At 34.8% G+C, this 16,961-nt stretch overlaps 1 protein-coding gene across 1 annotated transcript in view; it reads right to left on the bottom strand.

The window, feature by feature from the left end:
• Nucleotides 1-16,961, bottom strand: part of SVEP1 (sushi, von Willebrand factor type A, EGF and pentraxin domain containing 1) — a 227,539-nt gene that overhangs the window by 160,754 nt on the left and 49,824 nt on the right. The window lies entirely within an intron of this gene.

The following is a 16,961-nucleotide window of genomic DNA, read 5'->3' as shown; positions in this document are numbered from 1 at the left end:
GAGGTCAGGAGTTCAAGACCAGCCTGGCCAACATGACGAAACCCCATCTCTACTAAAAATACAAAAGTTAGCTGGGCATGGTGGTGCGCACCTATAATCCTAGCTACTCAGGAGGCCGAGGCAGGAGAATCACTTGAACCCAGGAGGCAGAGGTTGCAGTGAGCTGAGATTGTACCACTGCACTCCAGCCTGGGCAACAATAGCAAAACTCCATGTCAAAAAGAAAAAAAAAAAAAAAAGAAGAAACTAATATAATTCAAGCAAAGAGAGAAACCAACATTTTTGTTTTTTAAAGAATGATGTTATTTGTTATTTGCAAGGTATGAAGTGACCTCTTATATACCACAATTAGTTTCAAATACAACACAACACAGCATGAAATGTCTGGGCTGATTTGTGGGAAAATTCAAAATAGCAACTTACATTAAGTCTTTAGGAGGAATCAATGATCCTCAACAGATTAAAGAAACCTTGATAAGTATGATGTCCCCTACAGCCCATCTCCTCCATCCTATGCAGCTCACCTCTACCACTGAGGCCCAGCCCCTCTCTTAGCAAAGGAGAATAACTGCAGATATGCAAAAAGCCCCATTGTTTCTGTTCAAAGACCTTGAGAAAGGATGGGGAAAAAGTGAAGGACTTGAGGAACATAATCCAACTGACAGGAACTAGGCCCTTTGTACAAAAAAGAATTAAAGACCCTGCTTTTCCCAGGCTCATGGAAAAAAAGGATTAAAAGCAGAATCTAATTGACCTTGCTTCAAATCTTTCTCCACACAGACAATGTAGCTTTGAATTTGTAACTTAATCCCTCTGGAATTATGCATCTGTAAAATAATTTAAATTTCAGAAATTTAATAATAGAGAAATTATGGAATCAAGAGACTTGCAATGCTCAGTTAAGCCAGTTAAATGTGGCATAGTCCCAGGTTGCATTTTACTATTAAATAACAGTTGCAACCAAGCAGTGTGCATTTATGTGGGGATATTTTACATAAATTATCTCATTTAATCCTCACGGTATGAATAAGCAGCATTACAAGATTAATATTAACATTTACATTAATCTTATTAGTATTATTATATCAATTTTAAAGATCAGAAAATGGAGGCTTAGAGACATTCAATGACGACTAAAGTTACTCAGTTAGTGGGTGACAGAGATAGAATTTCAAAGCAAATATATGTATACCATTCACTAAGTCCTAGGGACTGGTCTATGTATATTATCTTGTTAACTTCCTAATACCTTATGAAGTAACTAATGTTATTAATCCCACTCGTAGATGGGAAAACAAAGCCACTAAGAGTTTAAATAACTTGTCATAGTTACACAGTGAGTTAAGTGGCAGAGCTAGGATTTGAATCCAGACAATTCAGATCCAGAGTCCATGTTCTTTACCACCACACGTGCTGTGACTCAAACCCAGGCCCCTTGGATACTAAAGCTAAATCATTGTAATATACTAAAACTATAAAAATCATATTGAAAGGTGGGATTCATAATATGTCATTATTTGAAAAGCCATGCTTCTAAAATTCTTGACTTTCTTTAAAAACAAAAGATACCATTTTCTCATGATATATAGTAGCGAATTCTAGATCTGGCTAGATTTGTGACTATGAATAAAGGAAACACTTAAAAATAGTAACAATGATATAAGACATGAAAAATAATTTAGCATAAAGGAAACATTACTTTGAAGCATTGTATTAGCAATACCGAATTATTGAATTATTTATATTACTGAATATTAATAGGATAATATTTCTTTCTATAAAAATATCAGTAAATATCTGATCAGGATCCTCAAAAAGATGAAAGACAACATGGTTTCCTTTAAACAGAAGTCAGCAGCTGTAGAAGAAAATGATCTAGATAAGTAGAGAGATAGAAAAGAAAGTTTAAAATGTAAATGTAAAATTAGAATTGTCATTGGGCCAGTAAAAAGAAGCCACATAACTCCAGAACAAGAGAATTGTGTAGACAGACGTAGGAGAAGTAATGGTTGTGATATTAATGCAAGGATATATTCCTAACCTGGAGCTTTAATGCAAAAGTACTCATTAAATTCCAGGCAAAATTAACAGAAGTCATATCCAGGATGAAAGAAAAATGTTGCAAACTTATAGGAAAGAAAATTAAGATACTCATAAAGGGGAAAATCAAACTGATATTTCATTTTTTCTTTGCAAAAACAAATGCCAGGAAAAAACTGAATATGATATATAGCTTTGTGAAAAAAATTATGAACCCCAAATTTTATTATGTGGGCAAGCCATTGGTAAGTAAGTGGGAAGAGAAAGACATTCGAGGATGTGCATGGCTTTAGAAAACAAAGCCATTTTATTTTATGTCCAGGCATGGTGGCTCATGGCTATAATTCCAGCACTTTGGAAGGCTGAGGCAGGAGGATTACCTGGGCCCAGGAGTTTCAATACCAGCCTGGGCAACACAGCTATACCCGTCTCTTAAAAATATTTTTAAAATTAGGCCGGGCGTGGGTGGCTCATGCGTGTAATCCCAGCACTTTTGGAGGTCAAGGTGGGCGGATCATCTGAGGTCAGGAGTTTAAGACTGACCTGGCCAACCAACATGGCGAAACCCCATCTCTATTAAAAATACAAAAGTTAGCTGGACGTGGTGGCAGGTGCCTGTAATCCCAGCTACTTGGGAGGCTGAGGCAGGAGAATCGTTTGAACTCACAAGGCAGAGGTTGCAGTGAGCCAAGATCACACCATTGCACTCCAGCCTGGGTGACAGAGCAAGACTCCATCTCAAAAAGAAAAAAAAAAAAGTAAACGCAGTTATTTATAAAAGAGAGTATTGTCTCAAATCATATATTTTGTTTGTTTGTTTGTAGACCCCATCTTGCTCTTTATCCAGGCTGCGCTCAAACTCTCGAACCTCCCACCTCAGCCTCCCAAATAGCTAGGACAACAGGCACATACCACCATGCCCAGCTTCAAATCATAGATTTCATTTCATGATTATTGGCTCTCTGACCTTGGAGACCACTTTGATTCTTCATTCCTCCTCTATCTCCTTCAATATATGTTCTTTGGTTCTTATTCCCTAAAAATCTTCTACATTACTTTTATCTTAGATGTGACCTCATTATCTCTCTTCTGGTTTTTACATCCTCCTTACTAGTACCTCGGCCTTACCTCTACCCTTCAATCCATTTGAGATGTGGCGACCTGAACATTTTTCAAAACTATAAATTTAGTCAAATCATTTTCCACCTAAAAGTTGTACCAACCAGATAAGACCCTTTCTCTTTAGCCTGGAATATAAAGATATCTTTGATCTGTCTGTAACCTTCCTACCTCTGCAGCTGCAATGAACCAGTGCATATCATAAGCTGGTTAGAACCTGCTTCCAGATCAACCAGTGCCTAGTTTTATACTGTCCCCCCTCCCCTGACTCCCACCACATTTTCGGGGAGTTTGAGCAATTTACTTCATTTCTCTGTGACTTGGTTTCTTCATGTGTAATAGGAGTAGTACTTCCCTTGTACATTTTTGTTGTTGTTGTTAGGATTAATTGAAATCATGTGAGTAAAGCAACAATGCCTGGCATGTTGTTGGCATTTGGGAAATGTTAGAATAATGTCCCCAACCCTTCATTTTCTCAACCATAAAAGAGGTAATTATACTACTTTTACAGATTCGTTGTGCCAGATAGATGCTCTGGCGCTTGGTAAATATTACCTTCCTTTCTTTCCCTTTCCTATCTTCCACTTCTGCATTTCTGCCCTCGTGCCTCTGAGTGAATCTCCAGCATCCTTCAAGACTCTAACTCATTCTTTAAAGGTTCTCTAACTTCTTTAGACAGATTTTGTTGCCTTCTCGCGGAACCCACAGAATACACTGCCCATTCCTCTGCACTGGCACACATCACACTCTTTGTAACACACAGGTTTCTCATTCCCTCGGTGGGAAGTATGCTCCTGTATGTTCAAAGAGTCTTCCAAGTACCTGACCCGGCCATTGTCCAGCCAATTGCCTGAGCTGGCAGTCACTCAATCAAAGAAGAGCAAAGAAAACAAGCCCTGCTAGAGAGCGGAGGGTGGGTTTGGTGTGCAAAGAGAGTAGTAAAGTCAGGAAGACTAACAACAGAATGAAGTGAAAGGACAGTAGACTTGGAGTCAAGACAACTGAGTTGCAATCTTGGCTCTTCCACTAACAAGCTATGGGGCCACTGGCAAGTGACTTTTTTTCTTTCATGATAATATACAGAAGTTACAAGTAAGGATGTCTATGATCTTTCCAAGGCTAACATAAGATGATTCCATAAATAGAATAATACTAAAAAGCAACTTAAAAAATCCTCCATATGAATGGTCAGATTCTGGCTACAGATTTTATTAATTATTTTTTAAAATAATACTGCATGAAAAGGACCTAATCTTATAGTACTACTCTCCAAAATCTTTTGAATAATCAAGAGTTTAAAACACTGGAGAACAGAGTTTTGAATAAAAATATCCAAAAGTACATTTGGAAATGTATTGTGAAATTCATAATGATAATGAAAAACAGACTTTAGGAGAACTATTTAAAGGCATTGCACAATTCTAGTGGGAGAGGTGTAATCAACTTCCTTGATTCCCAAGGGGGAAAATTCCTCATCCCAAACTAAGCAAAAGTTGAAAAAAATGAAATACATCTTTGGTTTGAATAAGTTTCACATGTCTTCGTAAAGGGCTATGAATTGTTTTCCCTTTTTAATATGAGATGTTTCCTTCCTGGAAATGTACCAAATATTATTTCTTAATTGTTCTTTTTGTTGTTGTTAAAATAAGCACTTTCTCTTTTCAGAAATATCTTGGCGGTTATCAGCTACTATTACTGGAAGTGTGAATTCTTGAAGTTATCACATTGTACTAACATTAGATTTTTCTTCAGCTGACCATGCAATTCTTTGACTGAAGTAAATAAAAATGCCAATCAGTTTGGAATTTGTAAAACACAAAAAAATCTCCACTCTTTCTAATATATCTTACCCATTAAATATCAATTCCTTAGATGACTATTTTAGTATTAATAACATATACTAGACAGTGACTTACACTTTACAAAATTTCTCCTCATACATGTCTTAGGTTAACTTTTAAAACTCCTGATAAATATTAGGAGCCTTCCTCGCACAATTCATCTTTAAAAGTTAACAAATCACTTTAAAGAGTTTTAGGGCAGTTGCATGAGCTGCATTTAGGCTGTGCACTCCACAACTTCAAGGGTGCCTGTTTATGTGAATAATAATGGCATTCCTTGGAGTTGTACAACACCAAGGCTCTACTTTCTGCTACAAATAGGTAAGAAACCAAGCAAAAATCTGGGCCCGCATTCTCTTTTTGACTTAATGGATTTGATCTGAATAAGGAATCTGTTCCTACAAAGAGTTGTGCTAAGATTTTCAACGTAGGAATACACTGCTCTAGAAGAGAACGTGTTTTCTCCATGTCGAACCAATGTTTTCAAAAATAAGACAAGGACCCAGGTGTGCCTATAGGGACTTTCTTTTTATGAGGCAGCCAAGATCCTTTCTATTTTTCTCAATGAATTAGATGAGGAGACTTTCAACTGCCCTGAATTCTATACATCCATACCTGTGTAGAATGCACTAGCAGCCTGTCATTCTCCCTGTGACTGGTCAGCTTATTTGGCTGGAGTACAGACTATTTGGACAAAGTTGTGCACTTGAACCCTGGTGTGGTGCCATGGCAGGAAATGGCACCCTAACTACAGGATGCCATATTGCAAATGTAAGCACATGCTCAGACTTGCCAGGAGATTAGTGATGAATCAGGACAAGTCTATCAAAAAACAAAACCCTCAAAGGACTGTGTACAAAAGAGGTTACATCAGCAAAGTAATTTTCATATGTTGGGGATCAATATATGTATATTCAGAAATACACACTCAAAAATACACACTTATATTCACACATCAAAACCGGCTGTGTAGAGAACATTTAAATGAATCCTTTGTTGTTGAAAACTCTGTATTCTTTATTGTCTTAAAGTGTTTACCATCTGGATGAGAAAGGTGACATCATCCTGATTTTTATAATTAAAATTTCATTGGCAAGTACTTTTAGGAGAAGCCCTCTGGAGATTTTTTAGAATTATCTTTAACCTTATTTTTCTTTTCTAAAATAGCTAATAACTCAGAATCATGTAAGAAAGAGAAAAAAATTACTAAACAAGTTTGGTTTAACTACTCTTTTAATGTTTGACACTTAGGTTGATTCTAATTTTTTACAAACTTAAACAGCTTTTCTCTAAACATTTTGTTCCCTTAAATATTTGATCCATTTTTTAAAAATTTTCTTAGGCAAAAGAATATTAACTTTTTAAACCCACGAGTCTCTTGTTAAACTATTTTATATTCCCATTATCAGGATTGAAAGTACATGACTTATTGTACTCTTCATTTTCACTGGGTATTAACAGTTTTAAAAATTACCAATAGATAATTATTTAAATATGAAGGTCTGTGAACTTCAGTGCAACAGGGTTTCAACTTGAACCTAGAGTAGATCTATCCCTGGGATTCAGACTTGTGTAGGTCCAACAGAAGTTGATTTGCGTGAATAATTTGAGAGCCTTCTGGGAGAAAACTCCATCCGTGGCAGGGATAACATTTAAAAAGCTACAATTCAGAATGGCATGATTGTTGATCACTGAGATCAGACATCCTCTGCAGCAGGAAAGCAAGGTTCTGCATACCAACTTATCTGCCAGATGTTACCTTTATAGATGCTGGATTGTGGGATAGGCCAGTGGGCCTGCAAAGGGGATCAGATCAGCAAAGAGGCACTCAAGGGACTTGAACAATAGCAATTTACCAACCAGTACGTAAGTATTTCGGGATTTTAACAACTTTTACAACTTTATTGTTGCATACTTGCTGAATGTTAGCCTGTCCTAAGGAAAAAGAGAATTGGCATATGTCAGCCCTAATGACCCTTGATCTTAGCAGCTAGGAAGGAGAAAAGATTCTGAGTGTAGTTTGGTGTTTATTGTCAAACGTGTTTCCCTTTGGGTCCTATAAAGAGTGGTAACTTATGAGTAATAGTCAGGCCATAGTTGGCTTTCATTTTTTTCTTTCTTTACTCTCTACTTCACATTCAATAAGAAATTAAGGTCTGTGGGGGTTTGGAAATATGGATTATATCAGTTGTTATCCATTTCCATTATTGGTACACTAATTTAAAAGCCTTTTTATTTTAGGCCTTGATTGTCTCTAACCTCCATACATACGTTGCCTTTTCTACTTTGCTTCACACTCAGTGATTTTCAGCCACAGGTGCCAAATTAATATTCCTATAACACTGCTTTTATCTTGCCACTTTCCTGCCCTAAGATCTTCAATAGCTTGCTATTGCCAGTTAACCAAAGGCCGTGTCTTCAGCCTGAAATTCAAGTCCCAGTACAATTTAGAATATAGTCCTTACTATTACTTGTCTTGCCTTGAATCCCACTTTATCCATAGAGTTTTCCTACCTTCCCACCCATGCAAGCTACCTCCAGTCCCCATCACAGGCTTATACTTTTCATTCTCTGCAAGTCTTCATTTCTAACTGTTCAAATCCTATCATTCAAACCAAGTTCAAGTCCTGTCACCCCCACAACTAATGGGAAACATTTTTGAATGCCTATAGCATTTTGTATATGATTTATGTCACATTATTTTTATTTTCATTCAATCATAAAATTCTAAAAAACATTCAGTTTACCCACAGGAAGAAAGAAAAAAAAATGGAGAAACAAAAATCAGAGATAATAAACAGAAAACAAAAAATAAACTGGCAGACCTAAGCCCTAACATATCAATAATTACATCAAATATAAGTAGTCTAACTATACCAATTAAGTGATAGGGATTGGTAATAGGTTGAAAAACATGATCCAGCTCCATGCTATCTACAAGAAACTCACTTAAACATAATATAGGCAAGTTCAAAGTAAAATTATAGAAAAAGATACATTGTGCAAACATTAATGAAAAGAAAGAAGGAATGTATGTTATATCAGATGAAGCAAGTTGAAGGGGAAATTTATAGTGCTAAATGCATAAATTAGAAAAGAAGAAGTCTTAAATTGATAATCTAAGTTCCCACCTAAAGAACCTTGAAAAAGAAGAGCAAAATAAACCCAAATTAAACAGAGGGAAGGAAATAATAAACATAAGAGCAGAAATCAATAAAATTGAAAACAGAAAAAAGAGAAAATTAATAGAATAATGATTCGAAAAGATAAAAAAATTGATCTAGGAAAACTGATACAGAGAAAAAGAGAGAAGACACAAATTACCAATATCAGGTAAGCAGACTCCATGGACATGGAAAAGATACTATATACTATGCACAGCTCTACTTACATATCTGACAACCCAAATGAAACAGACCAATTCATCAAAAATTATAAACTATGATAATTCATATAGTATTAAAAATGATTTGAATAGCCCTATAGTTAAGAAAGTTGAACTCATAATTTAAAAATGTCCAAAAAATATCCAGGTCTAGATGATTTCAGTGGAAAACTCTACCAAACATTTGCCAAATATCTACCGAAAAAAATCAGCACCAATTCTACACAATTTCTTCCAAAAAACAGAAGAGGGAACATGTCCAAATTCATTTTATCTAGCTAGTGTTACCCTGATACCTAAGTGAGATGCAGAGTATAAATGAAAAAAAAAACTGCAGAACAATATCTTATAAATATAGACACAAAAAATCTTAACAAAATATTAGCAAACGGAATTCAGCCATATGTAAAAAGAATTATACATCATGATTAAGTCAGGTTTACTGCAGGGAGGCAAGGCTGGTTCAATATTTGGAAATCAATCAATGTAATCATATTAACAATATTAACAGGCTAAAGAAGAAAATGCACAAGGTCATGACAATTGATGAAGAAAAATTTCTGCAAACAAAATTGTCACCAATTTATGATAAAAACTCTCAGAAAAGTAGTAATAGAAGAGAATTTACTCAACTCAATGAAGAGAAACCTCAAAATCATACAATTGTTATTATTATTATTATTATTTAAGCAGGGTCTCACTCTGTCACTCAGGCTGGAGTGCAGTGGCACAATCATGGCTCACTGCAACCTTGACGTCCCAGGCCCAAGTGATCCTCTCACCTTCGCTGCCATAGCTAGGACTACCAGTGTGTACCACCATGCTTGACTAACTTTTGTACTTTTTGTAGAGATGGGGTTTTACCATGTTGCTCAGCCTGGTCTCAAACTCCTGGACCTAGGCAATCTGCCTGCCTCGGCTTCCCAAAGTGCTGGGACTTCAGGTGTGAGCCACAAATAATATTATTCTTAATAATGAAAGTCTGAATGTTTTTCCCTTATGGTTGGAAATAAAGCAATTCTCTGTTAAAACAGTAGTGGAAGTTCAACCAGAACAGTAAGGGAAGAAAATGAAATAAAAGATATTCAGATTAGAAAGGAAGAAATAAAACTAAACCTATTTATAAGTGATGTGATTCTCCCTATAAGAAATTACAAGGACTCTACCAAAAGCAAAAAACCAAAACCCTCCTAGAACAGGTAAGTTAAACAAGGTTACAGCATACAAGGGAAACAAACACAAATCAATTGTTTCTATGTACTAGCAGTGAACATGTGGGCACTGAAATTAAAAATATGTTTACAATTATTTAAAATTGCTCAAAAATAATAAAGCATTTAGGGAGAAATGTAACAATGTACAAATCTTATATACTATACAATGCTGAAAAGGAAATCAAATATCTAAATTAGTATATCATGTTTGTGGATTAGAAAGTTCAACATAGTAAAAATGTTAATTCTTCCATAATTAATATACAGATATAATAAAACTCCTAGGAAAATCCCAAGAAGATTTTTTAAAATGTAGACAATATTACTCTAAAATTTGTATAGGAAGGTAAAGAAGTTAAAATTAGCTAAGACAATTATCATAAAGAAGAATACAGTAGAAGGAATTAGTCTACTTGCTTTCAAGACTTATTATATAGCTATAATAATCAAGACTATGTGGTATTGACAGATCAACAGAAGACAAGAGCAATCCAGAAATAGAGCTAAACTAATGTACCTGGCTGATTTTTTTTTTTTACTTTTTTAAAAAATTATACTTTAAGTTCTGGGATACATGTGCAGAATGTGCAGGTTTGTTACATAAGTATACATGTGCCATGATGGTTTGCTGCACCCATCAACCTGTCATCTACACCTGGCTGATTTTTAACCAAAGTGCAAAAACAATTTAATAGAGGAAAGATAGTCTTTTCAAGAAATGGTTTTGAAACAATCAGACATCTATAAGTACAATAATTAACCTTAACCTAAGTCTCAAACCTTATACAAAAATTAAGTCAAAATATCATGGATTTAAGTATAAAATATAAAACTATAAAACTTTTAGAAACAAACATAGGAGAAAATCTTCAGGAACCAATAATAGCCAAAGAGTTCTTAGACTTCACACCAAAAGCACAATTCATAGAAATAAAATTGATAAATGTACTTCAAACTTAAAAATGTTTGCTCCGTAAAAGCCTCTCATAGAAGAACTAAAAGTCAACCCACAGAATGGAAGAAAATATTTTCAACCTACATATCTGACACAGGACTAGTATACAGACTATATAAAGAACTCTCATAACTTAAAAGTAGAAAAACAAAAACAACAATTAGACAATGAACAAAAGACATGAGGAGACAGTTCACTGAAGAAAAGATATAGATGGCAAATAAACATATAAAAAGATTTTAACATCATTAGTCACTGGAGACATGCAATTTAAAACCAAAATGTGTCATCACAACCACCTATCAGAATAGCTAAAATAAAAAATAGTGACAACACCAGGTGCTGTCAAGGAGGCAGAGAAACTGGATCACTCATACACTTCTGATGTACACTTCTGATGGAAATGTATAGTAGTTCAGCCACTCTGGAACACATTTCGGCAGGTTCTTAAACAAAAATATGCAACTACTGTGCAATCCCACAATTACATTCCTGGGCATTTAGCCCAGTGAATTAAAGACTTATGTTCACATTAAAACCTATACACGAATGTTTATAGCAGCTTTATTCATAAAAGCCAAAACCTGGAAACAATCCAGATGTCCTTCAACAGGCAAACGGTTAAACTGTGGTACATTTATACTTTGAAATACTACTCAGCAATAAAAAGAAATGAATTATTGGTACACACAACCATCTGGGAAAATCTCTAGAGAATTATGCCATGAGAAAAAAGCCAGGCTCAAAATGTCACATTCTGCATGGCTCCATTTATATAACATTCGTGAAATGACACAATTATAGAAATAGAGAATACATTAGTGGTTGCAATAGGTTAAAAGTGGCTATGGGTTGGCAGGAAGTGACTGTGGCTCTAAAAGAGCAACAAAAGGATTCTTGTGGTGGTAGAAATGTTCTGTATTGTAACCATATCAATATCAATATTCTGTTTGAGATACTGTACTGTATTATCTCAAGATGTTACCATTGGGGAAAAGGATATAGAGGATATCCTTTAAAGCAGGAAAGGATATACAGGATCTCTGTATATTACATCTTAAAATTGCATGTGACTCTATAATTATTTCAAAAGAAAAAATGTAATGAAAAAAACATTTTTTAAAAGCAGAAGACAGGGAAGGAAAATTTCAAGTTACATCCAGAAATATTCAAAGTAGAGAAACTGTATTTTTAAAGGATTTTATTTTTTCTTTAATGATTGATTCCTAAAAATTAATGAGGTGAATAGTATGAATATTTAATATTTTGATAAAAATGTAAAAATTGTGCTCCATAAAGGATTCACTAATTTATACTTCCATCATCATTGTATGAAACTTCCTATTTACCTACAGCCTTAATTAGAGGAAAGTATCAATTAATGTTTGCCAATATTATGGCTCAGAAATATTTTCATTTTAATTTGTATTTGTCCATTATTAGTGAGATTGTGCATATTTACTTATGTTTATTGCCCATTGGTAATTTTCTTATGTGAATTTCACAAAAAAATTTTTTTTCAGTAGCTTTAGGGGTACAAGTGAGTTTTTGTTCCATGGATGAATTGTATTAAGTCTAGGGTTTTAGTGTACACATCACTAAAATAGTGTATATCATACACGATTATAAAAAACTACTAGGCATTTTTTTATCCCTCACTTCCCTCCCACTCTCCCCACTTCTGACTCTTCAATGTCCATTATACCACACTGTATGCTTTTGCATACCCACAGTTTAGCTCCCGCTTATAAGTGAGAACATGTGGTATTTGGTTTTCCATTCCTGAGTTACTTCACTTAGGATAATGGTCTCCAGTTTCATCAAAGTTGCTGCAAAAGACATTATTTCATTCATTTTATGGCTGAATAGTATTCCGTGGTGTGTGTGGGGTGTGTGTGTGTGTGTGTATACATTTTCCATGGTGTGTGTGTGTATATGTGTGTGTATATATATATACACACACATATACATATTTTCTTTAGCCACTCATCAATTGATGGGCACTTAGGTTGATTCTGTATCTTTGCAATTGTGAATTATGCTGTAATAAACATACACATTTATCTTCTTTATGTAATGGCTTCCTTTCCTTTGTGTAGATACCCAGTAGTGGCACTGAATGGTAGATCCACTTTTAGCTTTTTGAGAAATCTCCATACTGTTTTCCATAGGGTTTTACTACTTCACATTTCCACTGGCAGCATATAAGTATTCCTTTTCACCATATCCATGACAACATCTTTTGTGTTTTGACTTTTTAATAATGGCCGTTCTGGCTGGAGTAAACTGGTATCTCATTGTGGTTTTCATCTGTATTTCCCTCATAATTAGTGATTTTGAGCATTTTTCATATGTTTGTTGGCCATTTGTATATCTTCCTTGAGAAATATCTAAGTTGATTGTCTACTTTTTAATGAGATTATTTGTTTGTTTGTTTGTTTTCCTTGCTGATTTGTTTGAATTCCTTGTGCATTCTGGATATTAGTCCTTTGTCAGGTCCATAGTTTGCAAATATTTTCTCCCATTCTGTAGGTTGTTTACTGTGATTATTATTATAATTATTATGGCTATACAGAAGCTTAAAAATCAACTTATTAAATTAAATGTATTAATTTTTAAATTAAAATTTAAATTACATTTATTAATTTTAAAAATTAATTTTAATTTTTAATTTATTAATTTTCATTTTTGTTGCATCTGCTTTTGGAGTCTTAGTCATAAATTCTTTGCGTAGGTCAATGTTCAGGAGAGTTTTTCCTAGGTTTAACTGTGGAATTTTCATGGTTTTAGATCTTATATTTAAGTCTTTAATCCATTTTGAGTTAATATTTTTACATGGTGAGAGACAGGGATCCAATTTCATTCTTCTACATGTGGCTATCCAATTTTCCCAGCACCAGTTATTGAATAGGGTGTCCTTTCCCCAGTGTGTATATTTTTGTCTGCTTTGTTGAACATCAGTTGGTTGTATTTAGCTTTATTCCTGGGTTCTCTATTCTGTTACATTGGTCTATATATATACTTTTATATCAGTACCATGCTGTTTTGGTTACTATAGCTTTGTAGTATAATTTGAAGTTGAGTAATGTGATGCCTCTATATTTGTTCTTTTTGCTTTGGCTCTTTGGGCTCTTGTTTGGTTCTGTATGAATTTTAAGATTTTTTTTATTCTGTGAAAAATGACATTGTTATTTTGATAGGAATTGCATTGAATCTGTACATTACATTGAGCAGTATGGTCATTTTTCTTATGTTGATTCTTCCAATTAATAGGCATGGGATGTTTTTCCATTTGTTTGTGTCATCTATGGTTTCTTTTATCAATGTTTTGTAGTTATCCTTGTAGAGATGGTTCACCTACTTGGTTAAGTATATTCCTAGGTTTGTTTTTTTGTTACTATTGTAAAAGAGATTGAGTTATTGATTTGATTTTCAGCTTGATTGTTGTTGGTGGTATATAGCAGTGCTATTGATTTGTGTATATTGATTTTTGTAATCTGAGACTTTACTAAATTCATTGATCAAATCTAGGATGCTTTTGGAGGAGTCTTTAGTGTTTTTAGGTATAAAATCATATCATCAGCAGAGTTAGTTTGACTTCCACTTTTTCAGTTTAGATGCTCTTTAGTTCTTCTTTCTGATGGCTCTGGCAAGGACTTCCAGTACTATGCTGAATAAAGTGTTGAAAGTGGGCATCTTTGTCCTGCTCCAGTTCTTAAGGGGAAGGTTTTAAATTTTTTCCCACCTAGTATGACATTGGCTGCAAGTTTGTCATACTTGGCTTTTATATTTTGAGGTATGTTCCTTCTATGCCTAGTTTGCTGAGGGTTATTATTATAAAGAGATGCTAGATTTTTATCAAATGCTTTTTCTCCATCTATTGAGATGATCACGTGGTTTTTGTTTTTAATTTTGTATATGTACTGAATCACATTTGTTGAATTATGTATGTTGAACCATCCCCACATCCCTGGGATGAAACCCACTTGATTAAAGTGAATTATCTTTTTGATGTGCAGTTGGCTTTGATTTACTGGTATTTTGGTAAGGATTTTTGCATCTATGTTCATCAGAGATATTGGTCTGTAAGAAACTACATTTTGGAAATTGGTATATCCTGGTCACTACAGAGACATGCTTGGTTGGACTTTAGGGATATGTCTTCATGATTACCCATTGCTTTATGGCCACTTTGATAGATGGAATAGAATATGATGAAAAGTATACATAATTATTATAATAACTGGAAAGAGCAATTCCTCCTGCATAAATTCATAAATTGGTATTCGTATTCATACATCAGTTTTTTGTTTTTGTTTCTTTTTTGTTTTGTTTTGAGACAGGGTCTTGCTCTGTTGCTCAGGTTGGAGTGCAGTGATATGATCTTGGCTTGATATAACCTCCACCTCCTGGGTTCAAGTGATTCTCCTGCCTCAGCCACCCATGTAGCTGGGCCCACAGAGGCACACCACCATGACCAGCTAATTTTTGTATTTTTTGTAGAGATGGGGTCTCACCATGTTTCCCAGGCTGGTCTCAAACTCCTAGGCTCAAGCAATTCTCAGACCTCAGCCTCCCAAACAGCTGAGATTACAGGCGTGAGCCACCATGCCCAGCCCTTATTAATATATCAGTATCAATAAAATTTTACAGCTTTTTACAGCTTCTCATGAAGGTCACACAATTTTCTTTCAAATTATTCTTAGAAAATATATTTTTTTCCTGTTAGTATAAATGAAATGTTATCACATTTTAAATAGTGTAACGTTTCTCCATAACAAATTTTATTGATTTTAAATTATCTTGCCACCTTGCAAATCTATTCTATTAATGTTAGCATTTTTCAGTTGATTCCTTTGGATTTTCCAAGTGAACAATGATATGGCATGCAAATCATAAAGCAACTTTCTTTGTTTTGAATATTAAATTATAGAATAGAGTAACTTTGCTTTATTAGTATTTATGATTTTGTCTTAAATATTTCATATATAATGTGATTTGATTTTTTTATAACTTGTTCTATAGTTCATGATTTACTTTCACTTAACTGCTTCCATATTTTGACAATATTTGTAAACCTCAGGTTTTATTGGAAAACATTATGCCACTGATATGGTTTGGCTGTGTTCCCACCCAAATCTCATCTTGAATTGTAGTTCCCATAATCCCTACATGTCATGGGAGGGGCCCGGTGGAAGGTAATTTAATCCTGGGGGCAGTTACCCTCATGCTGTTCTCATGACAGTGAGGGAGTTCGCATGAGATCTGATGGTTTTATAAGAGGAATTCCCTGCTTTTGCTCAGCACTTGTCCTTGCTGCCACTACATGAAGAAGGATGTGTTTGTTTCCCCTTCTGCCATGATTGTAAGTTTCCTGAGGCCTCCCAACCCCTGCAGAACGGTGAGTCAATTAAACCTTTTTCCTTTGTAAATTACCCAGTCTCAGGTATATCATTATTAGCAGTGTCAGAACAGACTAATAAAGCCACCTATGGCAGTGATGGTTTGATTTATGCATTTGTTAAATAACTTGTTTAAATAGTAAAAATCCACAGTACCCTGAATGCTGTGTCTTGCATTGTTCATGAATTAAAACACTACCCCAAACCATCAATATATGCAAATAGCTTTAGACACACACGTGCACTACTGTGGTTTTAGAAATAAATTTGGAAACAATCTTAGTAACCAGATAACATAAAAGAGATAAACGTGTGATTAGCCACTTCCTATTGTTGAACTCAGCCTTCCAGATGGCTTATTTTGATAAGCAGCCAGTGCTTCCCAGGGTCAGTAGACTTGTTCACCTTCACTTCTCCAAAAAAGGAATGGAAAATTCCCAGGAAGTTGGGAGCCAAGCAGAGTTCCCATATGCTGTGTTCTAGTATCTAAACATGCAGCTCACTTTATTTATTTACTCCTTCATTCATTCACCGAAAATTTATTAATGCTTACTCCAAGTTCATATGTTGTTTAGCAGAGGCTATAAAAAATAAAGGAGGCATAATCTTGCCCCAAAGGAATTCATAGAATATTAAAGAAAACCTACCAAACATTATAATACTGTATGGTAAGTGGGAACAGAGAGAAAATATTTATGACCCCCAAATTTCAGGTCTAGCTGTGTCAGGGCCATAAATCTAAGGGAGAAGGGATGAGAGGAAAGGTGTCACAGAAGTGAGTTTGTTGAAAATCGTGAAGGACTAGTAAGAAATGGACACACAAGGCATGGGGTATTCTAGGCAAAGGGAACAAAACTGCACAAGCATGGATCCATGAAAGGGCTTGAAGTGACTGAGGAGCCACTAGCAGCTTGGGGTATCTGGAACATAAGATGCTGCAATGATCATGCCCAGGAGATCATTCAACCCTTGTAAAATCACAGAATTTGATATTTCTTCTAAAAG

Source organism: Macaca mulatta, chromosome 15 (genome assembly GCF_049350105.2).
Source record: "Macaca mulatta isolate MMU2019108-1 chromosome 15, T2T-MMU8v2.0, whole genome shotgun sequence".
Lineage (NCBI taxonomy): Eukaryota > Metazoa > Chordata > Mammalia > Primates > Cercopithecidae > Macaca > Macaca mulatta.
This window is presented reverse-complemented; position numbering and strand designations above follow the sequence as displayed.